This window comes from Vicia villosa, unplaced genomic scaffold (assembly GCF_029867415.1).
Source record: "Vicia villosa cultivar HV-30 ecotype Madison, WI unplaced genomic scaffold, Vvil1.0 ctg.000589F_1_1, whole genome shotgun sequence".
NCBI classification, from domain to species: Eukaryota; Viridiplantae; Streptophyta; class Magnoliopsida; order Fabales; family Fabaceae; genus Vicia; species Vicia villosa.
In genome coordinates, this window is record NW_026705269.1 from 820,969 (window position 1) to 848,650 (window position 27,682).

The window sequence follows — 27,682 nt, forward strand, 5'->3', positions numbered from 1 at the left end:
AGGCAGGGTTTGAACCCGTGCCCTTGCGTATGAAGGCCTTAAGTCGCTCCTCTCAACCACTTCGCTAAAGGTCATTCGCTGGCAATAAGGCAAACGTTAAATAATATACAAAACATGCGTCCTTGAACTTTTAAAACAGACTGCGCGCCTTGCAGTCTTCTTCTTCGTGATGTTGTTTTTCTTTTGCTACAAACGCGCTACCACTCAGCTGCGAAAATACGCCATAGCTAATACCTGCAGTTTTCAATCTCACACGATACAAAATATAAATGCCAAAGAAACATATGGTTTGATCCGGAATTAAATTCTAAACATGATAGCATCATTGATTCATCCCAATTTTGCTTATTGACGAAAGCCCTAAATCGAACCTTGGAACCCTAGCCATGGTGGATTCGTGTCCCTGTGCTTAAAATCAAATTAAACAATCCAGATCACTTTTAAACATCATCATAATCGCAAATATATTATCAAAAATTGTTGAAGATGCAATAGTATGCGAAATCGAGAATTTAAAAGAGCAAGAAAGAGGGGTTACGAGCCTGTGCGCTTCAGGGAGTCTTCGAGAGCATTTGAATGGCTGGGACCGATCAATACGAACCAAGGAACACGTTGAGAGGCTTTGTATGATCTGAATTAGCTTGAAATCCGATTTGCATCTTCCTTCAATGTCACGGTTTTCTTTAACTTTGACAGAGTTTTCTTGCAGCCAACCCTTGTCAAAAAATCCCCTCCTTTTCTGAATTGTTCCTTGAACTTATAAGGGTTGGATTTTAGGTTAACAAATCTGGACTAAATCAGTGATTGAGAGGTTAAATCTTTGATTGAATATATGATTCAATTTGCATTAAGAAATCCCTTTTTTTGGCTTATATCTTCTCCAATTATTCTTCCCCCTAAATTTGCCACGATTTTGATTTATTTGATGAGAAGAATAATTCAAAATCTAATTTTTCATCTTTCTCTCTTTTTTACTATTTATTTAAGATTGAATTTTAAGTAATTAAATTCAAAATAAAATAAATAGTAATAAAATAAATAGTAATAAAAATAAAGGAAAGAGCTCTTGGATTATGGATGAGATTAGGATCAATTTTGGGTCATAAAAGATTAGGCCCATTTGCAAAAGAATAACAAAATCAATTTTGGCCCTCATTTGCTTCATGTACCTCACTCGAAATTGACCAATTTGCGCAAGCCATAACCCCTTCAATTTTTATCATATGAAGGTGTTCTTGATCATTTTAGAAAGCTCAAGATGTTCCCTAAATCCTCCTTTTGGTTTCATCTCAATTGAGTTTACCATGTTCATGTACCGTTCTTTGAGAAAAAATGACTCTTTTGCGATCCTTTAGAAGGACTTGTAATGTTTTGGCTCATATCACCCAAATGAAGCATTTTTAGCCTTGGCTTGTGAGACACAAATTTGTAGAGAATCAAATTTCCTTCAAAATGAGCTTTGGTTGGGAAATTTTTGATGTTACATGTGAGAGTTATGGCTGGTCAAAGTTTAGTTGACTTTTCCTATAAAAAACCCTAATTTAGAAACCTTTTGATTCGTTGATTTTTGATCTTTCCTTGATGAACCATGATCAATTCTTGATCAAATGGTGAATGATACTTCAATATGAGGATCTTGACAAAAAATCAGGAGTTTTGACTTTACTTTGACCACAGTTGACTTCTAGGTTAACTTAGTCGACTGTTGACTTTTTGAACAATTGAGTGACCAATCCTTTGAGATGAGACTTGATACTTGTCATGGAGATGATGTGAGATATACTGAGCCATATGAGATGCCTTGGAGCCATTGATTCACTGATTTTCCTTTGAATAAGCCAAACCTTAGTTTTAGAGCCTTGTGTAGGAGAATGTGTCTAGGAGCTTTGTGTATTGATTTAAATTTGTATAAGAGAAATAGTATGGGCAAATTTTGGGGTATGACAGCTGCCCCTGTTCAATTATCTTAAACCTGAAGATGTAGAGTGGTTTGTATGCCAGTCGGTATCTGAAGGTGGAAGATGATTGAACACTAGAATACCAAGAAATTTGCCCTAGCTGAAGTAGGGACTTTTGTCGGAGATGGGCTTGAAGATGCCATCTGGATGTTTGGAGAAGATCTATGATGGAGATGGGCTTGAAGATGCCATCCGACTTGATGTACTTAAGAGTCAGAATGTGTCGTACGTTAGACTGTTTCTGAGCCTTAGACTTAGGTTGAGTCGTACGTTAGACTGGGTCTAGCTTGCATCCTTAGATGTCTGGAAAACCGTGCGTTAGGTCGAAGAATAAATCGTGCGTTAGACTATTCTCAATTGCATCCTCAGATGTCTGGAAAACCGTGCGTTAGGTCGAAGAATAAATCGTGCGTTAGACTATTCTCAATTGCATCCTTAGATGTCTGGAAAACCGTGCGTCAGGTTGATGGATGAGTCGTGCATTAGACTAATCCAAATTGCATCCTCAGATGTCTGGAAAATCGTGCGTCAGGTTGATGGATGAGTCGTGCATTAGACTAATCCAAATTGCATCCTTAGATGTCTGGAAAACCGTGCGTCAGGTTGATGGATGAGTCGTGCGTTAGACTAATCCAAATTGCATCCTCAGATGTCTGGAAAACCGTGCGTCAGGTTGATGGATGAGTCGTGCGTTAGACTAATCCAAATTGCATCCGTAGATGTCTGGAATGCCGTGCGTTAGGTTGAAATTTTTTTGTATTAAGGAATATTTGTTGGAGATGTTGATCTGGTCATTATTGTTCGTAGTAAATGAATTAGATCTTTAAGAATTGATCGTGTCAGTACCATTCGTAATACTTGAATTAGATCTCGGAAAGATAATCGTGTCTTCATCGTTCGTGATGATAGAATTAGCTCTCTTGTCGTGTCAGCACCATTCGTAGTAACCGATTTAGACTTTAGAAGCAGTTGATCGTGTCCACACCGTTCGTGATGATGGAATTAGATCTCTGAGATTTGATCGTGTCAGTACCGTTCGTAGTATCTGAATTAGATCTTGGAAGGTCATTGATCGTGTCTACACCGTTCGTGATGATAGAATTAGATCTCGTTCGTGGTAAATGAATTAGATCTTCGAGCGTTGACCGTGTCAGTACCGTTCGTAGTAACTGAATTAGATCTTGGAAAGTTGGAGATTTCGTTCATTTGTCTGTACCTGTATCCTGAAAAAGTAAAGTTAGTCTTTATGCAATGTCATGATGCATGTATTATGTGACGAGTCTCTCAAAATAAATGAGAAGCTTTGTATGTTATGCGTGAGTTCAGTATGTATGCGATGTATGAATATGTTTATGACATATGATATGTGAATATGATTTATGTTGTCTTGATTGAGAAACTAAATCTCTATGCCTTTGTGATTTTGATGTCTGATCTTGTTTTGAAGATGCTCAGCTGGGGGTTTATAATTTCTGCTTGGGGATGACCAGTAACTTAATGTTCCCTGATTGGGGATTAGAGATATTAATAAACCATGTTGGAGAAGAGTAAAGTGTTGGAGAACCGGTATTGTTGAAGATGTGAACTTTGTTGGGGAGCCATGCCTTTGTCGAGAGCGTTTGAAGATATCTTCTTAATGATTACTCTGTGGGGATATGATCTTGTGACATCGGAATCACGGGAACGCATGGATGCCTTGAACATTGCTCCCAGTATTATAGTACTACCATTCCTGGATTTTATTAGAACACGCCACTGAGTAATTGGTAAAGATGTAAAACTGGACTTGCATAGATTTGCCCCAGTTAGTAGGAACTTTGGAAAGATTCGCCTCGCGAGGACTTTACTATGAGCGACATGCCCCTAGTAATCATAAACTTTGGATGATGCCCCTGATTGTTTTGGCATCCTTGAGAGATTCTCGGAATCTTGACTTGATTGCCCCAGATTGATCGGGAAATAGTTTGAAATCCACTTGGGATGTACGCCTTTGATTGTCTGGCATTTGAGAGATTCTTGGAATCTTGACTTTGATTGCCCCAGATTGATTGGGCAAAATGTGTCATGCCCCTTGTGTATGTAGGAGACATTGCTTCTTGGAGTAATATTGTCTGTCGGGATAACTTTCAGTCATTAGTTGTACCCTGTGCAAGTTCTTTCTGATGCTAACATTTGAAATTATGTAGCAGAATATGTTTAATAATGAATTCATGAGATGCAATGCAAACGTCTGTCTTGAGTCTTTGGAAAACATTAAAACAAAAGATGTAAAAGCGTGATATTTGTAAAAACATGCTATTTGTAACAATGTGATGTTTATAAAAACAGGATATCAACTTATCATTTGTAGTAAACCTTAAGGAGTCGGGATACCTTTTTGGTGACAGTATGCTTTCGAACTAACCATGCTTCAATTAGGACTTTCAAGGGTTGTAACGTGGCTTGGTTCATGGTTTAAGAAACAAAGGATAAAGGCTCAAAGTTTATTTGTACCCACCCCTCTTCGTGATGATCTTCAGTCCTAAGCTTAGTTAATTCAACTTATGCATTCAGGTTCCAAGAGACTTTTGGATTTGCACCTTTGATAATGACGATGGTTCACAAGCAAAGAGAACTTTTTTGAGATGGCAGTCACTTCTTCCTCTTGGTAGTCACAACATCGTGTTATTCAGGAATTTATTGACTTCTCTTTTTTCATCTTTTTGATATCCCTAACTTCTGCCTGAACTGTCTATTTTGAGCTTACAGTCAGCGGGATGCCTTGATTTTTGCCTAAGTCATCTTTTTGATTTTTGACTTAGCAGGCTTTTCCTTGTATATATGTTTTTTCATTTTCATTTTTTCTTTTTGAAAGATATTGACTGCCTTGCTTAATGATTGATGAACCATCATTGGCTTTTGATTGACATCTCCAACACTTCTTTGATGTGTGCGGATGAACGCTTGTGATTGAAACCTCTGTTGAAAGGTGTACTGAATAATTCTCTTAAAATAGAATGCGCAACCAAATTAACTAAGAACTACCCTGCCCCAGGTTACGATCAAGGATTTTAATTAGTACAAAAAAGAAACTTCTACTTCTTAGGCTCAAAGGGATTGACGAGGGATTAACATCCTTATATCTCCACTGTTTAGGAATTGAAACAATGCCTGTACATCGTCAGAATAGTCCGCTCAAAAGCATATTGTATGAGGTTGCGGTATCGTTTTCGTCATCCTCCCTCAAAAGGTATACAGCTTTAGCAGGAGTTGAGTATCATAAAACATATGCAAAGTAAAGACATAATTTAAAATGAGTGATAGCGAAATGATTTATTCAAGACAAACATATGCAATGCACTGATGATGATTATTAAAACAGATAATGTCTATCATGAGTCGAATGTTTAAACAAACAGAAAAGAGGCTTGCAAACGAAAGTAGATCTAATGATCCAAAAGTTCGTCCGTCTAGACGTCAATCAGTCTTGTCATGACTAGGCATATGAGCAGTGATCATCGCGGGAGTTTTCAGGAGGGTTGAATTTGATTTCCCTATCATCGATCAGATCTTGAATCTTATTCTTCAATGTTCGGCAATTGTTTGTGTAACGTCCAGGAGTGTTGGAATGGTACACGCACCTCGCATTGAGTTTATAGCCAGGAGTGGAGGTGTTAGAATTCTTAGGAGCATCCCTCAGAGTAATCAATCTGATCTTCAACAGATGCTGTAATGTTTGAGCCGACGACATATTGATTTTGGTGAATTGACGCTTAGGTGCATCTGGCTTGCGTCGTTGTTGTGGAACTGATGTAGAGATTCAGAGTATCCGGGGTTTGGGCCTCCAGAATGTGTATCTGTTAAGAATGTTTCAGAATGTCCGGGATTCGAGCTTCCGGAATGTATATCTGATTGGAATGTTTCAGAAGTCTGGGGGTCAAGCTTCCAGAATGTTCATCTGATTGGAACTTTCAGAATGTCCGGGGTTCGAGTTTCCGGAATGTATATCTGATTGGAATGTTTCAGAAGTCTGGGGGTCAAGCTTCCAGAATGTTCATCTGATTGGAACTTTCAGAATGTCCGGGGTTCGAGCTTCCGGAATGTATATCTGATTGGAATGTTTCAGAAGTCTGAGGGTTAAGCTTCCAGAATGTTCATCTGATTGGAACTTTCAGAATATCCGGGGTTCGAGCTTCCGGAATGTATATCTGATAGAGATTGATTTGTTTATGGTATTTGTCTGACCAGTTGGTCAACCTGAAAGTCAAAGTTAGTTCTATGTGATGTTGTGAATGCAAATGCAATCTTTTCAAGGATCTTTAGGAGTTTAGTTAGCAATATTAGAAAATGATTAGGTCGCGTCTTTGTCTGAAGAATTCTAACTTTTGTTTTTTAACGTCCTTCTTTGAGAATCAAGCTCACCATATCGAGTGGGTCATCGCCTCTGATTCAAGGTACTTCCGAATTTGAAGGGTTATGGGCAGAGGAAAATAAATCCTCTTGCCCCTTGATAAGTGCTGAACCTTTGAATTGGAGGGTGTGTGGCTAGAGGAAAACAAATCCTCTTGCCCCTTGATAGGTATCGTGTCTCTGAGTTGAAAGACAAATGGCCAGAGGAAAATAAATCCCCTTGCCCCTTGATAGGTATCGAGTCTCTGAATTGGAAGGTATGTGGTCAGAGGAAAATAAATCCTCTTGCCCCTTGATAGGGATTCAGTCTTTGACAAAGGCACCTGAAATTGTGCGCCCTAAATTCCTAAGATCCTTGAAAGGGTTAGTTAAATCATGTTATGCTTATGATGTCATGATGTCATGATGTTATGTGAATGAAGTTCATTAGGCAAAGCGTGAGACAGTAAGGGCGAATAAGTCCTTTTAACAAAACCTGCGAGGAAATGAAGGTTAGTAGCAAACGCAGGTAAGTCACACAAGTGACACAATTTTTGGCTTAAGGCATGCATAGAGTCTGATCAGGTGTCCTTCCCAAGGGTATTTCTATGGATAAGGAAATTTCAGCAACAGGTTCTACAAGTTATCCAGAATTGTCAGCCCTTCTAAAGCACCCTCGGACATGATACATTCGCATCATGCAATGATACTTTGAGAGAGGACCTATCTGAATTGTAGCATCGGGTAGCGACTAGTTCTCAACATTTGTCAAGAGTAGTCCCCCCACTACGTTCCTAAAGGCCAGGATGGGTTAAGGGTAACTAAAGGTCCTTGAGCTCCGGCGCACCCGTAGACACATACATAGACCCCCCTCATTTGAGAAAGGTGTGCATGTGCTATGGAGTCCTAACTCAAGCGTGAACTTCATATTGACTCATCTCCCACATATGTGAAAGAGGTCGCCATGACTATGCCACTCCTAATCTTAAGTGTTCTTGAATCCGGGAATAGGATTCATCCTTCAATTTTCCCAAAACAGCCCTGAAAAATAAAACAAGCAAAGCAAACAATAGAAAACATTTAAGTGATTCCTAAACTTTTAAGGTAACTGTCATACCCCAATTTTTGACCTAAGATACCACCTCATATCATAGCATGTGCATCATTTGCATCTCTAACAAATTGTATAGTTTGTGTTTGCTACTTGTGACTCAGCAGGATTTAATCAGGAAATCACTCATCAGTACAAGTAACAATCAATTAGGGCTTTGTTCTCCCTTCATCTCAAAAGAATTATCTTCATCAACAATCAACATTTGGTCCTCAGAGATTCATTTCAACAACCTCAGGGACTTTGAATCAACTAGATTAGGGTTTTGCCTGAAGACAGCATACTCTTGACTTCTGCTCAGGATTTGACCTAATGACTTGGGACATGACCTCAAGACCCCAAGTGCATCATTTTGACCTAATCCATTGGCTCAGGACATCTACACAAGGATTGATCAACAGTGAAATTTCAAATCATCAGATTAGGGTTTTGAACTATCAGGGACCAAAATCAGGGATCACATTTGGGAAACCCTAAAAATCCCCAGGAAGTCAATCAAAAGTTTCAATCATCCTCAAATAATCCCTATGACAAAATCCAATGGAAATTACATCTCAATTCAAGACCTACAGTCATCAATTCCATCTGGTCGACAATTAGGGTTTTTTTTACCTAATTCACTGAATAACTGACTTTTTAATCAGGACATGGTGCCACAACTCAAACCATGGCTCAATAACCTCTAATGCTTCAATGTGATCCATTCATACCATTCATTTGGTGAGGATAGCCTGTTTCATTTGAAATCTCCAGAAACGCGATTCGTCTGAAAAAGTCAACTGTACAAGAACACCTTTGACTTTTGGGAATTTTGGTCAACCATGACTTTTGAAGTTTTGAATTATCAATATATGATATATAAAGTCATTTGATCAAGAAAAATCAAGAAAATCAATCAAGAATCAAAAAGTCAAAAGTTTGACTTTCCATACTTAGAAAAATTCTAAGTGTTTTTCAATGGTTTTTTCCAAACTTTGGAAGGGAATTTCTCAAAATTTCACCTACAAACTGAAAAAAACTTCCAACATGAAAGTTGTAGATTTTGATCCAATGAACAACTTTGTCACATATAAATTTTTTCCATAAGATCAACCATTTATGAGATATGGAGCTTCAAAGATGGCATCTTTGGAAAATTTCACTTGAAACTTCATTTTTCTCAAAGTTCATGGATCTTTTTCACCCATTTCCTTAAAGGTCTTGAAGAAACTTCCAACTAGGGTTTTGAAGTACACAACATGAGCTTTCCAAAATGTCCAAGAGCATGAAAAAACATGGAGTGTAGCTATGGTTTTGAATTTTGCCATTAGTAACCATTATGCATGAAATTACAAGCCATTTTTACCAAAGTTATGCACTATTCTACCAAATGATCCAATTGATGACACATAGAGGCAATAATTGAAAGATATTTCTGGTTTGAGATCAGAATGGAAAGAGATAAGAAGCTTAGAGAAATAACCATGGTTTAGTTACTTTTAACCATATGCATTAAATGTGAAAGATTCCTTTCTATCCCTTAAGCCAAATCATCAAACTTTGAAGCAAGTTGCAAAGCTCTGAGTCCAGACTCTTTGGCCTATAAATAGAGGTCCTTACTTCATTGCAAATCACACCAAAACCTCACAAATTATAGGTTTTCTCTTTCTTTCTTGAATTGCAAGTTTCTTAAGTTTCAAAGAGGTAGAAATCTCAACCTCTAAATCCTTGAAGTTCTGGCCAAAGTAATGATTCTAACATCTCATAAACATCATATGGGATGTGTTTGAATCACTCATACACCCAAAAACACCTCAAATCTCAGAATCATCATCTCACTTCTCAAATATGCATAACCTAAGCCTTATCATGCCAAAATCAATTCCAGGTCATTTCTGTCCAAACTAACACTTCAAACACCATCCATATACTTCATATGAACTATCCAAACACTCATCATCAACCTGAAACATCAGAATCATCAAGCTCGATTCTCACTTGCTCCTACTGCAGATCGGGTACCACCAACTGCTCCAGGGGTTTTCAATTCATTCCAAGCATCCAGACACCTTCCATAAGGTCCATTGAAGCTATCCAGATCATCAAGCAACTTCTGTAACACCCCTATTGCAAAATTCAATTCTCAGGTGGCCGTTTTAGAAGGTAAGCTCTCTTGAACTTCAAACTCTATCATACATGCATCATAAATGAAAAACTGGTTTACCATCATGTTTCTGCATATGTATGGATCATTAACCCTCAATCAATTGCAACTTATCATGCACACACACGATTTCAGATTGAAACTCAGAATTAGGGTTCTTCGTGTTCATCAGAAAATTGATAGCCTTAGAGTTAAAATAAATGCAATTAAATGATACCATTGTGTTCCTTATGAAAAATCGAGCAAGTTAGGCTATTCACTTGATCAAAACAATCCAGTTTTCAGAATTTTCAAATTCAATTTGGGGGTTGTGTTCTTGGCGCCAAATTTTAAAACTGAACTTAGGAACTTGATTCAAAATATATTTAATTCATTGCAAGAGATTAACAGACCACGCGCGTGGTCTGGTTGGTTAAGTTTTTGAGTTGTGAGAGAGAGGGCGCGAGTTCAACACTCATGGGGGCCAAAACATTTTTTTTATCACTATTTTCCTTCAATTTTTTACACAACTTCATTTAATTATTTAACACATCAAATTAATTCATTTTTCATTCATTTTTTACACACTTCTTGTTTAACACATATATTTTAAGAATATCAAAAAAATCATCAAAAAAATATTTATTTGATACATTTTTAAATAGGTTTAAAATGACTTATTTATAAGTATTTTTAATATTTTTAAATATTATTTTTCATTTGATTTTCAAACTTAATCACTTGTAAATATTTTTTGAGCAAACCCTGATCATCTAAGTGTTAATTGAAGATATTCTTTTTGTTTGTCTTGATTAATTTGACTCCTTTCAAAATTCAAACCGATTTAAAACAAGCGATCGCGATTCTTTTCAAAGACGATAAACCATTTCTTTTTGAAACTATTGATTAAATCTTTTTAATTGATCAATTGATTTTCAAAATGATGTGGGGCCTCTCAAATATTAGAGAGTATAAGACCCACTCCTTTTTTCCTTTTATACAATTTTTTCTTTGAACAGAAAACTCTTTCAAAACAATACTTTTCAAACTGCTTTCAAAACAACAAACGACGCGTCTGTAAATAAACAATCAACCATGTTTTGTAAATAAAACATGGGCCTCCATGTAGTTATAAGTCCCAAGCCCCTTTTGTACATACCCATTCCAGTACATGAAATTAGGTATTTCATTGTACGCCTTTTGTACATATCTCAATCAATGCGTTTTTTAAACTTTGAATAACAAACCAAAAATGAAGGTTTCTTTAAATCTTCCCAAAAATATACTATGGGCCTCCATGTAGGTATAAGTCCCAAGCCCTTTTGTGAATACCTGTTTACATAGCTTTGAATAAACTCAAAGGGACCTCTCCCCGAGTATGAGTCCCGAGCCCCGTGTATACAAATGGATCATGCTTACAGGTATATTTCCTTCATAAACTCCATTATATACACACACTTCGTCATATATAATTGTTCATACCTGTTCATGTTTGTTCATACTTGTTCATGTTTGTTCATATGTGTGATATGTGTGCTTGTTCAACTTAGTACAACACTAGGTTCCCCATAGCCTCCTATTGGGCTTCGTGCAAAGAATCTCCCTAGTTTAGGTTAGGACATAGAGTATGGTTTCCCGGTGAAATCGCTCTAAGAGCTCAAACCAACTATACCATGCCTCCCCTTGGGCTTTGTACAAACGAGTGACCCTCCCATAGCCTCCTCTTGGGCTTACAATGCAAGGACCCTGGATTGTCCCTCCCATAGCCTCCTCTTGGGCTTACAATGCAAGGACCCTCGGATAGCCTCCTCTTGGGCTTCGTACAAGGACCCACGGGCTTCTTATAAGCATCCCCAATATCCAAAATCAAATACCCTAGGAGATTAGACATTTATCATCTCTATGATAGGAGTATCTCTTCTATATCATCACAAACAATCAATCAATCAAACTTTTTTGCCACAAGGCTGGCTAATCAATCAAACTTTTTTGCCACCATACTGGCTGGTTAATCAAAGTTTTTGTCACAAGGCTGACTTCATTGAAACTTTTGCCACAAGGCTGGCTGATTAATCAAAACTTTTTGTCACAAGGCTGACTTCATTGAAAGTTTTTTTCCACAAGGCTGGTTAAACAAACAAAAACATCTTTATCATTCTAAGCACCATAAGTGGCATGGCCCAGGGCTTATAATGAAAAGATTTTCAAACAAAAATCAAACAGATGTATGTGATGATATAGATTAGATACATCGAACATTTAGATGACATTTGTCTCTTATCCTTTGCTTCCACTAGCATAAGTGGGAACTACGATTGCTCTGACTTTCTCAACATCCCTTTGAGAATACGTAGGCACAAGGTCGTATCCTTGGCGAGCAAAACAAAACAAAAAAACATTCAAACCTTAGCACCCGTAGACCCCGAGCTACAGATGCTCTGATTCCCTCTAAGGGATATGTATGCAGAGGATCGCGATGATCTTTGCGAGCATAATCAAACAAACACCTTAGGTCCCACCTCTTTCTCACAAGAACCTCCACCATAACATAGAATGAAACAAACACAAAAAAAAAGCCTATAGAGAACTATAGATACGTTGGGTGCTAATACCTTCCCTTCGTATAACCAACCCTCTTACCCAAGATCTCTCCCCCACTTTTTAGGTTATTGCAGCTTTTTTCCTTTTCCTATTTTGGAAACAATAAAAAGTTTGGTCGAAACAAAAGAAAAATCATTTTTTTGAGCACTCGAGCCCAAAGAAGGCATCAGGTGTCTCATCCCGAAAAAAGGACAACGATTTTTCGCCCGCGACAGAAAAATGGCGACTTCACTGGGGACACATCTTTTTATTGTTTCCAAAGAAAGGGTTAATTTTAATTTTTGTGTTTGTTATTTCATTTTTGTTACATGTTTGGTTCTATGATTCTGCTACATCTGTGGTTCTGTTACAAGTGATACATTATGGACAAATCCTAACCCGGATTAAGAACACATAAGAATTAGGTGGAGGGTATAGTCATGTATGGCATACAAGGAGTCAGTCCTTAAAAAGTCAGCATGAGAATCCTTCCGCTCAGTGGAGGTTCCTTGTTTGTAGTATATGTTTAGCAAGTTCCGTTGCGAAGACATTATTGCTTTCATTGAACTGTAGAAGCTGAGTTGGCTGTAGAACCCCAACCCATCCTGGCCTTATTAGGACGTGGTGCAGAAACGATCCAGGTGAAGACTTGGATAGTTGTCATGCGGAGAACCACACTCAGACGAGTTTTTCTTGAGAATATTTCTAGCTCACAAGTTCAGTTGTGCAAGCCGGTAATATCCGAAAGAAAAATGTAGACTCTGACGTATCAGTAGAACATGTTTTGCAGGTGATAAACCCTAGTACTATCCCATGTCTGGTTCTCTGACCTCATGCTCGTGACGCTGGACCGTTGAACTTGTGTGTACCGTGTTTGTGTTACCATGTTTGTAGAGCTATGTTTGAATTACCATGTTTGTAGTACCATGTTTGTGTTACCATGTTTGAACTACCATGTTTGCTTTACCATGTTTGAATATGTGGCATCCACGCATCCATGCATTCATACATTCAAAAAAAATCCATCTTTTTCCATAAAAACATGATTTTTCCAAAAAAATTTTAGAGAATTTTCTTTGCAAACATTATAGGATTAAGTTATGGAGTGGGTAAAAAGGCATACCAAAAAGTACGATTTCAAAATGCCTAATGTGGAAAGACTGAAAGAGTTAGCATCTTCTGTACAAGATCCTTCTGATTTTAGGAAAAGCCATGGAAAGCTTTTGCCTATCTTGAATACTCATGTTGATGAAGGACTTCTCAAAACTCTGGTTCAGTTCTATGATCCCGTCTACCGGTGTTTCACCTTTCCAGACTATCAGTTGGTACCAACCTTGGAAGAATACGCCGATCTTTTGGGTATTCCTGTGTCTGACAAAATACCTTTCAATGGTTTGGAAGCCATTCCTAAGTCACCAGTCATTGCAGCAAGTATCCACTTGAAGAAATCTGAAATAGAAAGTAATTGGACTACCAAAGGAAACTTTCCGGGTTTGACTTCGCAGTTTCTAATAAAGAAAGCCTTTGATTTCATTGACACTGGTAGCATGATAGCTTTTGAAGCTGTACTAGCCTTGCTCATCAATGGGTTTGTTCTGTTTCCCAACGTCAACGACTTTGTTGATATCAACGCCATAAAGATCTTTCTGATTGGAAATCCCGTTCCGACTTTGCTTGGTGACACGTATTTCTCTATCCATCATAGGAATCGCCAAGGCGGTGGAATCATTGTATGTTGTGCACCTCTTTTGTACAAATGGATTGTTTCACACTTACCTAAGTCTCCTATTTTCACGGAAAACCGAGAAGGTTTACGTTGGCCTCGAAGACTTATGTCTCTTACTAATAATGATATTCATTGGTATACCTTGGCTCGCTGTGGTACAGAAACCATTGATAGTTGTGGAGAGTTCGCCAACGTACCTCTCATTGGCACACAAGGAGGAATTAACTATAATCCGGTCCTAGCCCGACGACAACTCGGGTATGCAAATTCAGTTAAACCAATTGGTCTCGCAGTGGAATGCTACTTTTACCGAGAAGGGGAGGATCCTCAAAGGTTGAAGACAAGAATGGTAAGAGCTTGGTACGACGTCCGAAGAAAAGAAAAAGGTGGGGAAAGAAACTGCATTGCTACAAACGCCTATACCTGCTGGGTGAAGAAAAGAGCAAAGGAGTTTCAAATGCCTTATGATTATGAAAAACCCATGTTCCCTGTGGTGTCTCAACTACCCAACATTCCCATTGACACTACGGAAGAATACCAAGAGATTTTAGCCAAGATGAGGTTAGAAAAAGACGCTTGGGAAGAAAAGTTTCGTAAGACTGATGAGGAAAATAGAAAGTTGAAGAAAAGAGTGAAAGATCACGAAGAAACTCTCTATTATCAAGATGGTTGGCTCATGAGTAAAGATGAGAAGATTCGTCAGAAAGATGCTGCAATCAGAAGATACATCAAAGAAAGCAAGAAGAATCTTGAAGCCTCGACAAGCAACGCTCCGATGCCTGACAATTGGAAGAATGTTGTTGACAAACTGAGGGCTGAAAAGGCCGAATTGAAAGCTTACTATGGGAAAGAAATCATGAAGCTCAAGCTGCACAATGCATTTGGTTCTTCGTCTGATGAAGATGCTTAGGATTTGTTTAGCTTTTTTTTATCATTTGCTTTTGTAAGGAGCTACGCTCCAATGTTGTAACATTTCCCATTATTGCAATAATAATAAAAAAAAATGAATGAATAAAAGATTTGTTTGTGTTTCAATGTTTGCAAGGAAATAATCTCTAAAATAATTGAAAAAATCATAAATTTCTTTTTGCATACATCATTCTGCATATCGAGTCTGTTGTATAGAGTCTTATCTTTTGGATCTTTCTCCATTAGATCGTCAAGCTGTCGCGTCTCAAAGTTTCTCGACCACGCTCGCAATCAGATCACAGATACAATACTCGTTCAAGCAGAAGAAGAGTAATGGAACACTCTGAACAAGAGAATATTGAGCTCCGTGGTACGGTGACCACCCTTCAGAAAGTTGGAAAGTCTCACTACTCTGGTTGACTCTTTAATGGCCGCACAGAATCAGCAGCCGCCACCTAACAGTCAAGCAGCGGTAACATCTGAAGTCACTACTCCAGTTTCTACAGTTGCATTCGGTATTCCATCTTTCTCTATGCCAGAAGGTTGGGGCCCGCCTTTCAGCTTTGGTGCAGGTTTCCGCCATAATTTCTCTGGGGTTCAAACAACCACAACTGAAGCGCCTGCTGCACAAGGTTCGGCGTTTATTCCACATTCAGGGGTAACTTTTTCCCAAATCACTATGGCACTTTCTCAACCCACTATGACAGTTCCGACCCCTACGGTTCACACTGTTCCTTATGATGGCAATGAGATTTATCATGATCAAGGTGATAGCACAAATCCGCGTAATCTTGTGGAAGATCTCCAAGAACAGTTCAACAAGATTCAATTGGAAGTCAAGGCTATTCGTGGGAAAGATTTATTTGGAAAGAATGCCCAGGAGCTATGTTTGGTTCCCAGTGTACAAATACCTGCTAAATTCAAGGTCCCAGACTTTGAGAAGTACAAAGGTAGTTCTTGTCCACAAAGTCATCTCGTGATGTATGCCAGAAAGATGTCTACTTATGCAGATAATCATCAGTTGCTTATCCATTACTTTCAAGACAGTTTGACTGGTGCCGCACTGAAGTGGTACACAGGCTTGGATAGCACTAATATTCGAACATTCAATGACCTAGGTGAGGCCTTTGTCCGACAATACAAGTATAACTCGGATATGGCTCCAGACAGAGATCAGCTCCGATCCATGGCTCAGAAAGACCATGAGGCTTTCAAAGAGTATGCCCAACGATGGAGAGAAACTGCTGCTCAGATTAATCCACCGTTAAAAGAGAAAGAGATGACAAAGATCTTCTTGAATACTCTCAGTCCGTTTTATTATGAACGCATGATTGCTAGTGCTCCAAGTGATTTCACCGAAATGGTAAACATGGGGATGCGTCTAGAAGAAGGAGTCCGAACCGGACGTCTGACTAAAGAAGGTGGATCTTCGAGTGGAACCAAAAAGTTCGGAAGTGGTTTCCCAAAGAAGAAAGAACAAAGTGTTGACATGGTGTCCCAAGGGAAGCCAAGAGGAAACGTCAATCGTCGACAACAGATTGCTGCTATTGCGCCAGTCGTTAATACAGCACCAAATTCGGGATTTACCCCGCAGTTTCAACAACAACAGCCTCGACAACAGGCTCAGCAGTTTAACAATAATCAGAATCGTGTGCAAAGAGCTCCACAGTTTGATCCAATTCCAATGACCTACACAGAGTTGTACCCTGCTTTGATTGAAAGAGGTCTTGTTCAAACTAAAGCACCACCACCAGTACCTGAGAAACTTCCATGGTGGTACAAAGCTGAGGTATCATGCCCTTATCATCAAGGAGCACCTGGCCATGATCTTGAGCATTGCATAGCTTTGAAATATGAAGTTCAGAGGTTGGTTAGATCTAATCTCCTCTCATTCATGAATTTGAATCCAAATGTGCAAGCAAATCCGCTGCCCAATCATGGAGGGCATGTTGTAAACATGGTGTATGGATGTCCTGGTCCATACCGAGTCTATAATATCAATTACTCAAGAGCCGATTTGGTACAAATGCACGCCACTCTCTGTCGAGGGCCGAGTTTTCGCCAGCATCAATACGGTTCTTGTAGCATATGTTGTGTAGATCCTCATGGATGTTCGATTGTGAGAAGAGATCTCCAAGTTCTGTTGGATAATGGTACTCTTCAGATCTACAGAAATAGGAATGAAAATGAAGTTAACATGATAGGATGTTATCCGCATGAGCTTTTAGTCTCAGATATCAACTCGGAAATGCCTACAGTTAACGTCATCGTTCCTCATTTCAACATGCCCGAGCGCATAGAAGTTACCTATAACAAGCCAAAGGTTCCTATTGCTCCTTTGATCATTTGTCTACCTGGACCTGTTCCTTATGACTCTGACAAGGCAGTTCCATACAACTACAATGCAACCATGATAAAGGATGGACAAGAAGTTCCTTTACCTACTCTTTCATCTGTCGTGAACATCGCTGATGTGAGTCGAGTAACAAGAAGTGGACGTGTGTATACTCCACTAGCTTCAAAGCAACCTGTTGCCCCTGCAACCAGGCAAAATCCTGTCAATACACCAGTGGGGAATCCTGTGGAAACTCCTGTCAGTAATACAAGCACTGATGTTGGTCAGTCCAGTGGAACCAATGTCGATCCTGACTTTGACGAAATTTTGAAGCTTATCAAAAGAAGTGAATACAAGATTGTGGATCAGCTTATGCAGACTCCTTCAAAAATCTCAATACTTTCATTGCTGTTGAATTCAGAAGCCCACAGGGAAGCCCTGATGAGAGTTTTGGATCAGACTTTTGTAGATCATGATGTGACTGTTGATCACTTTGATGGGATAATAGCCAACATAACTGCTTGCAACAATTTAAGCTTCTGTGATGAAGAACTCCCCGAGGAGGGTAAAAATCACAATCTTGCTTTGCACATTTCTATGAACTGTCAGTCAGACTCTTTGTCCAATGTGTTGGTAGACACCGGATCTTCCTTGAATGTTATGCCAAAGACGACTCTCGCTCGCTTGTCTTACCAAGGAATGCCTATGAAATTCAGTGGTGTAGTAGTCAAAGCATTTGATGGTTCGCGAAAATCTGTTATTGGCGAAGTCAACCTTCCCATGACAATTGGCCCACATACATTTCAAATCACCTTCCAGGTCATGGACATTCAAGCTGCTTATAGCTGTCTGTTAGGACGACCATGGATCCACGAAGCAGGGGCGGTAACTTCTACGCTCCATCAAAAGTTAAAATTTGTAACAAATGGAAAATTGGTAACAATAAGTGGAGAACAAGCCTTGATGGTGAGTCATTTATCCAATTTCTCTTTCATAAGTGCTGATGATGTGGAAGGAACCCAGTTCCAAGGTCTCTCTTTAGAAGACGAATCTTCCAAAAAGAAAGCATCAATCTCTTCTTACAAAGAGGCAGTGAAAGTAGTGAAAGAGGGAACTACCACTGGCTGGGGGCAAGTTGTGATCCCTACCAAGAATGAAACTAGAGCAGGTCTCGGATGTTCACCAACATTCTCAAACTGCACCAAGAAGGATGAAACCCTTCGTCCGATCAAAGAAACGTTCCATAGTGGAGGGTTCCTTAACCCAATTCCTCAAGAGGTTAATGTCCTTATCGAAGAATGCATCGAAGAAGGTCTCTCCGATACTGAAGAAGAATGGAAATGTTATCTCAATGACTCGGGATACATATCTCAGGAAGAACCATATCCTCCTTCAGAGAAAACAAGTGCTAAAGAAATTCCGCCTATTCCTGCAGAGGTTTGGGACACCTTGGGACAACCAAGTGGAAAATTTGATTACATGGTGAAATACACTGCACCTGAAAGTTCAAAGATTGCGATTGAAGATATCCAACCAACTGGATGGGGAGATTCCTTTGAATATAACAGTCAACCAGAAGAGGCTTATCAGCCCTGTCAATTTTCTCAGCAGCCTGAAATTACTGAAGATTTCAGCTTCAATGCATCTGCCAAGGTTCATAATCCTGAAGATGGTTATTATCACATAAATGCCATTTTTGAAGATGAAGGGGAAGATGGTCCCGCAACTGACTCGGAAAGTGTCGCTGACATTGAGTCTCTTCATCCTGAAGACTGGGAATTACATCCTGAAAATTCTGAAGATTGTGACTCATCTTATGCTCTTCAAGAAATAGAAGAAGACCGTTTCAACTCTACAAAGAACAAGGTTGACAAACCAGGACCTTCAAATCCTGCTCGACCAGCGGTCAATACTGAAGATAATTCCGGGGGAAATTTTCCTGAATACATAATACACAGAGGAGTTCGTTGCTACTGGAAGGCTGTCGACGTTCCGAATGTTGTTCGCCGCTCAAAGTAATCACCTCGCTGTTATTTTGACCTCCTGCCTTGCCCAAAGCAGAGAGATGTTTTATAGGGCTTTGCTTTTAAATGTTCCGCCCGAATAACTTTGTGTATAGGGCTTTGTTTTAAAAGTTTCCCTCTTTGTCCTGCCCAAGACAAATGAGTTTGTGTTTAGGGCTTTGTTTCAAAAATGAATCATAAATAAAGTGTCATTTTGAATTCCCTACACTATGTGTTTTATTTTTGCTTTTTCTGGAAATGGTAATCCTAAAAAACCAAAATAAAAAAATAAAAAATTAAAAAAAAAACTTTTTCAAAAAAAATCTGCATACACTCTTGCATTCATAAATGTTCTGAAATAAATATAAATCACATGTGCAGATTTACTATTGATAAACCCATTGAATGCAATAACCCTATGCCCTCTCCCAACTTTGAGTTTCCTGTGTTCGAAGCCGAAGAAGAGGAAGAAGAGGAGATCCCGGACGAGATCTCTCGATTACTTAAGCACGAGGAAAGAGCCATTCTGCCTCACAAAGAGCCTTTAGAAAAGATTAACTTGGGTTCTGAAGAAGACAAAAAAGAAGTGACCATTGGATCGCTGCTTGATGCTGATATCAAGAGTAAGTTGACAGACCTTCTCAAAGAATATGTTGACGTGTTTGCCTGGTCCTACCAAGACATGCCTGGGTTGGATACCAATATTGTTCAGCATTACTTGCCATTAAAGCCAGAATGTCCGCCAGTTAAGCAGAAATTGCGAAGGACTCACCCTGACATGGCTAACAAGATCAAAGTGGAAGTTCAAAAGCAACTCGACGCAGGTTTTCTTGTCACCTCCGAGTATCCTCAATGGTTGGCCAACATAGTGCCAGTTCCGAAGAAAGATGGCAAAGTCAGAATGTGTGTTGACTACCGTGACTTGAACAAGGCCAGTCCAAAAGATGACTTTCCATTACCACATATCGACATGTTGGTCGATAACACCGCTAAGTTCAACGTCTTTTCCTTCATGGATGGGTTCTCCGGTTATAATCAGATCAAGATGGCTCCTGAAGACATGGAGAAGACATCTTTCATCACCCCATGGGGTACCTTTTGCTACAAAGTGATGCCGTTTGGATTAAAGAATGCAGGTGCAACTTACCAAAGGGCAATGACTACTCTCTTCCATGACATGATGCATAAAGAAATTGAAGTTTATGTGGACGACATGATAGCCAAGTCCAGCACAGAAGAAGAACACATTGAATACCTTTTGAAGTTGTTTCAACGACTAAGGAAATATCAGCTTCGCTTGAATCCTAACAAATGTACTTTTGGGGTTAGATCTGGAAAACTCTTGGGTTTCATTGTCAGCCAAAGAGGTATTGAAGTAGATCCCGACAAAGTCAGAGCTATTCAAGAGATGCCTGCACCAAAAACTGAAAAGCAAGTAAGAGGGTTTCTCGGACGATTGAACTATATCTCCAGATTCATCTCTCAAATGACTGCTACTTGTGGGCCAATTTTCAAGCTTCTCCGAAAAGATCAAGGGGTTGTATGGACTGAAGATTGCCAGAAAGCGTTCGACAGTATCAAAGAGTACCTGTTAGAACCACCAATATTGATTCCTCCAGTTGAAGGAAGACCATTAATCATGTATCTTATTGTGTTAGAAGAATCCATGGGTTGTATGCTTGGACAGCAAGATGAAACTGGTAAGAAGGAGCATGCCATCTATTACCTCAGTAAGAAATTCACAGACTGTGAGTCTCGTTACTCCATGCTCGAAAAAACGTGTTGTGCTTTGGCTTGGGCTTCAAAACGTCTCCGCCAATACATGATCAACAATACTACTTGGTTAATCTCCAAAATGGATCCGATCAAGTATGTCTTTGAAAAGCCTGCCTTAACGGGAAGGATTGCCCGATGGCAAATGCTGTTATCCGAATATGACATCGAATACCATGCTCAAAAAGCGGTCAAAGGAAGCATTCTCGCCGATCACTTGGCGCATCAACCAATTAATGAATATCAATCTCTCAAGTTTGACTTTCCTGATGAAGATGTCTTGTACTTGAAAATGAAAGATTGTGACGAACCATTACCTGAAGAAGGTCCTGATCCTGGATCAAGATGGGGCCTAATTTTTGATGGAGCAGTAAACGCTTTTGGCAATGGAATTGGGGCAATCATCATCACTCCCAAGGGTACTCATATCCCGTTCTCTGCCAGATTATTATTTGATTGCACCAACAACATCGCAGAATATGAAGCTTGTATCATGGGTCTCGAAGAAGCCATTGACTTAAGGATCAAGATCCTCGACATATATGGAGATTCAGCCCTCGTGATCAACCAAATCAAAGACAAATGGGAAACTTACCACCCTGGCTTGATTCCCTACAGAGATTATGCAAGACGTCTGTTGACTTTCTTCAACAAGGTTGAATTGCATCATATACCTCGAGATCAGAATCGAATGGCAGACGCCTTGGCTACTCTATCTTCCATGTTCAAAGTCAGTCACTGGAATGATGTGCCTAAAGTCAGAATCACGCGCCTTGAAAGGCCCGCCTATGTGTTTGCAACTGAAGCAGTCATCGATGATAAACCGTGGTTTCACGACATCAAACGCTTCCTTCAAACTCAAGAGTACCCGCTTGGGGCATCAAACAAAGATAAGAAAACTCTAAGGAGACTTTCTGGCAGTTTCTTCCTGAACGGAGATGTGCTATACAAAAGAAACTTCGACATGGTTTTGCTCAGATGCGTGGACAGACACGAAGCAGACATGTTAATGCATGAAGTACATGAAGGGTCCTTTGGAACTCATTCAAATGGGCATGCAATGTCCAAAAAGATGTTAAGAGTAGGATACTATTGGTTGACAATGGAATCTGACTGTTGTAAGCACGTGAAGAGATGTCACAAGTGCCAGATCTACGCAGATAAGATCCATGTGCCACCGACTCTACTCAACGTTCTCTCATCTCCATGGCCTTTCTCCATGTGGGGTATTGACATGATTGGAATGATCGAACCGAAAGCTTCAAACGGTCATCGTTTCATCTTAGTGGCTATTGATTACTTCACCAAATGGGTCAAAGCAGCATCTTACGCCAATGTTACAAGACAAGTGGTTGTGAGGTTTATCAAGAATAACATCATTTGCCGATATGGTATTCCCAGCAAGATCATTACTGACAATGGTTCGAACTTGAACAACAAGATGATGAAAGAATTATGTGAGGAATTCAAGATTGAGCATCATAACTCTTCTCCTTACAGACCAAAAATGAATGGCGCCGTCGAAGCCGCCAACAAGAACATTAAGAAGATTGTCCAGAAAATGGTCGTCACTTACAAAGACTGGCACGAAATGCTGCCATTTGCTTTACATGAGTACCGTACTTCAGTGCGTACTTCAACAGGGGCAACCCCTTTTTCTCTAGTATACGGCATGGAAGCTGTGCTCCCCGTAGAAGTTGAAATCCCATCAATGAGAGTCCTCATGGAGACTAAGTTATCAGAGGCTGAATGGTGTCAAAACAGATACGATCAGTTGGACTTAATCGAAGAAAAACGTATGACTGCTCTATGCCATGGACAGTTATACCAAGCAAGGATGAAACAAGCCTTCAACAAAAAGGTTCGACCTCGTGAATTTCGAGAAGGCGACCTCGTGCTTAAAAAGATCTTGTCTTTTCAACCAGATTCTAGGGGCAAATGGTCTCCTAATTACGAAGGCCCGTATGTTGTCAAAAGAACATTTTCTGGCGGCGCCATGATTCTTACAACCATGGATGGTGATGAACTCCCACATCCTGTGAATGCTGATGCAGTCAAGAAATACTTTGTCTAAAAAATACAAAAGAACAGCTCGGTAAGTCGAAAACCCGCAAAGGGCGACTTAGGCAAAAATGAGCGTCTCGGTGGATTGAAAACCCGAAAGGGCGGTCCAGGCAAAAATTAGAGACAATAAACAGAAAAAAATTCATCCTGGTAGATTGAAAACCTGAAAGGGCAATCTAGGCAAAAATTAGGGATTCATGACAAAGTAACTGCATCAGTCTGTACTTCGTCACCTGAATCGTCTTTTCCATCAAAGGATCTACGATCAAATCACCGCCAATCTGAAGCAACAAGCACAGTTGGGACTCAAAGTTGTAAGGGAATAGTGGTTATTGCTTTCAATGTAGCCTTTTCCGCATAATTGCCATTTCCAACTTTTGTAAATACTCTATGGAATCACGCCTTTAGCTGATTACCATCCTATTAAATAAATTTGAGCCTTGTGCCCATTTGTTTGCAATCTTTAATTTCTTTCAGTTTCAAAATGACGCTTTAATTGTGTTATTCACTTTTGAAAAAAAAAGAAAAAAATAAGTTTTAAATGAATTTACTTCACTTTTCTTTTTCAAAATAAAAGCGAAACTTTCCTTTGAGTTGTGAACAACAGAAGGAACATCAACAGCTATCTCCATAGGATGAATCAAAGATTATGATAGGAAAAGCTCTTCTATCCCCAGTAAAGAAGGTCTTTTATCCCCAGTGACGAAGATTTTCCATCTCCAGTGAAGAGGTTCTTCCATCTCAATAAGAAAAGATGCTCATCTTCCCCAGAGAAGTTTAAAGCACGCAACACCATTCATCACCTGTGTTATCTACACCGTGTTGAAGAACATTTGCCAAGTATCTGGTTGTATTGCGACGTCGGTCCTTCTCCAGTATATACTTCATTGTCTGTCAATTTCGTCAGCATGCATGCTACATTCATGACATTCATCATTCATACATATTTGCATCATTTATGCATTCTTGCATTTTTCAATGTTTGCTTCGAAATCACTTGTTTAGGATATATCTATCCCAAAAAAAAGAGAAAAGAAAAGAAAAAAAAGAAACAAGTATGGGCGTGTCATCTCTCCAGTAGGTTGTCACCCATAAAGCAAAAAGAACATCTTCTTTCTCCAGTTCCCCACTGAGATCATTCCTCGTGGAAGAAGGTTGCTTTAGTTTCTCCTCTCAGAACAAAGGAGAAAATCCCAGTTGAGTTCATCCCTCATTGGGTACAAAGTCTTGTTTGACTGTTTCTTTCCAATTCATTCATGGTTAGAACTTTGTCTTTACCAAAAATTCAAATTCCGATTCTCCAAATAGAGTCAAGAAAAAAATTGAACCATAAGCAATAGCCTCATCATCCGAGCAGCTTATGTCTCTTTCAAAAGATTTTTCCTCTCAAGGAAATCAATCATGAAGACCATTTGACAATCAGGGCCTTATTACTGTTCACAAGGCTGAATATCCAGTAATTCCCCTAGCAAAGTCTCCAGAATCATTTTATCACTTGGCTGATAATTGATCATGTCTTCAGAACCACTATCACGAGGCTGGTAGTCGGTAACTTTTTGTTCTGGTTATATTATTAAACATGTCTATCACCATGCTGATAGTCGGTAATATTAACCGAACCTTTGAAACTCTTTTACCTTGTCAAGTCTATCACCATGCTGATAGTCGGTAATACAGTTTCATACCTTTCACCTTCGCATTATTAAACAAGTCTATCCCTGTGCTGATAGTCGGTAATGTCGATAGGTAAGCTTTTCTTACAAAGCTATCATTCCCCGGTGAAGCATACACTTGCTTTCCCGAAAAACGGATTCTCTTCTTAAAATGGATTGAGACATCCTTCCCGATCTCTTTTCCCCAGCGGAGTCAGTTATTGATATCCCCTCGGTAAAGATATCCTTGCATCATTCGCAATTTTGGTATCTTAGGTCCAAAATTCGCGTCTTCTGATATTTAAGTCTCTTCCACCCTATCAAAACGAAGATTTTCAATCTTCATGTCTCAGGTTGAAGAAACTTAAATAGGGGCATCTGTCATACCCCAATTTTTGACCTAAGATACCACCTCATATCATAGCATGTGCATCATTTGCATCTCTAACAAATTGTATAGTTTGTGTTTGCTACTTGTGACTCAGCAGGATTTAATCAGGAAATCACTCATCAGTACAAGTAACAATCAATTAGGGCTTTGTTCTCCCTTCATCTCAAAAGAATTATCTTCATCAACAATCAACATTTGGTCCTCAGAGATTCATTTCAACAACCTCAGGGACTTTGAATCAACCAGATTAGGGTTTTGCCTGAAGACAGCATACTCTTGACTTCTGCTCAGGATTTGACCTAATGACTTGGGACATGACCTCAAGACCCCAAGTGCATCATTTTGACCTAATCCATTGGCTCAGGACATCTCCTACACAAGGATTGATCAACAGTGAAATTTCAAATCATCAGATTAGGGTTTTGAACTATCAGGGACCAAAATCAGGGATCACATTTGGGAATCCCTAAAAATCCCCAGGAAGTCAATCAAAAGTTTCAATCATCCTCAAATAATCCCTATGACAAAATCCAATGGAAATTACATCTCAATTCAAGACCTACAGTCATCAATTCCATCTGGTCGACAATTAGGGTTTTTTTTACCTAATTCACTGAATAACTGACTTTTTAATCAGGACATGGTGCCACAACTCAAACCATGGCTCAATAACCTCTAATGCTTCAATGTGATCCATTCATACCATTCATTTGGTGAGGATAGCCTGTTTCATTTGAAATCTCCAGAAACGCGATTCGTCTGAAAAAGTCAACTGTACAAGAACACCTTTGACTTTTGGGAATTTTGGTCAACCATGACTTTTGAAGTTTTGAATTATCAATATATGATATATAAAGTCATTTGATCAAGAAAAATCAAGAAAATCAATCAAGAATCAAAAAGTCAAAAGTTTGACTTTCCATACTTAGAAAAATTCTAAGTGTTTTTCAATGGTTTTTTCCAAACTTTGGAAGGGAATTTCTCAAAATTTCACCTACAAACTGAAAAAAACTTCCAACATGAAAGTTGTAGATTTTGATCCAATGAACAACTTTGTCACATATAAATTTTTTCCATAAGATCAACCATTTAAGAGATATGGAGCTTCAAAGATGGCATCTTTGGAAAATTTCACTTGAAACTTCATTTTTCTCAAAGTTCATGGATCTTTTTCACCCATTTCCTTAAAGGTCTTGAAGAAACTTCCAACTAGGGTTTTGAAGTACACAACATGAGCTTTCCAAAATGTCCAAGAGCATGAAAAAACATGGAGTGTAGCTATGGTTTTGAATTTTGCCATTAGTAACCATTATGCATGAAATTACAAGCCATTTTTACCAAAGTTATGCACTATTCTACCAAATGATCCAATTGATGACACATAGAGGCAATAATTGAAAGATATTTCTGGTTTGAGATCATAATGGAAAGAGATAAGAAGCTTAGAGAAATAACCATGGTTTAGTTACTTTTAACCATATGCATTAAATGTGAAAGATTCCTTTCTATCCCTTAAGCCAAATCATCAAACTTTGAAGCAAGTTGCAAAGCTCTGAGTCCAGACTCTTTGGCCTATAAATAGAGGTCCTTACTTCATTGCAAATCACACCAAAACCTCACAAATTATAGGTTTTCTCTTTCTTTCTTGAATTGCAAGTTTCTTAAGTTTCAAAGAGGTAGAAATCTCAACCTCTAAATCCTTGAAGTTCTGGCCAAAGTAATGATTCTAACATCTCATAAACATCATATGGGATGTGTTTGAATCACTCATACACCCAAAAACACCTCAAATCTCAGAATCATCATCTCACTTCTCAAATATGCATAACCTAAGCCTTATCATGCCAAAATCAATTCCAGGTCATTTCTGTCCAAACTAACACTTCAAACACCATCCATATACTTCATATGAACTATCCAAACACTCATCATCAACCTGAAACATCAGAATCATCAAGCTCGATTCTCACTTGCTCCTACTGCAGATCGGGTACCACCAACTGCTCCAGGGGTTTTCAATTCATTCCAAGCATCCAGACACCTTCCATAAGGTCCATTGAAGCTATCCAGATCATCAAGCAACTTCTGTAACACCCCTATTGCAAAATTCAATTCTCAGGTGGCCGTTTTAGAAGGTAAGCTCTCTTGAACTTCAAACTCTATCATACATGCATCATAAATGAAAAACTGGTTTACCATCATGTTTCTGCATATGTATGGATCATTAACCCTCAATCAATTGCAACTTATCATGCACACACACGATTTCAGATTGAAACTCAGAATTAGGGTTCTTCGTGTTCATCAGAAAATTGATAGCCTTAGAGTTAAAATAAATGCAATTAAATGATACCATTGTGTTCCTTATGAAAAATCGAGCAAGTTAGGCTATTCACTTGATCAAAACAATCCAGTTTTCAGAATTTTCAAATTCAATTTGGGGGTTGTGTTCTTGGCGCCAAATTTTGAAACTGAACTTAGGAACTTGATTCAAAATATATTTAATTCATTGCAAGAGATTAACAGACCACGCGCGTGGTCTGGTTGGTTAAGTTTTTGAGTTGTGAGAGAGAGGGCGCGAGTTCAACACTCATGGGGGCCAAAACATTTTTTTTATCACTATTTTCCTTCAATTTTTTACACAACTTCATTTAATTATTTAACACATCAAATTAATTCATTTTTCATTC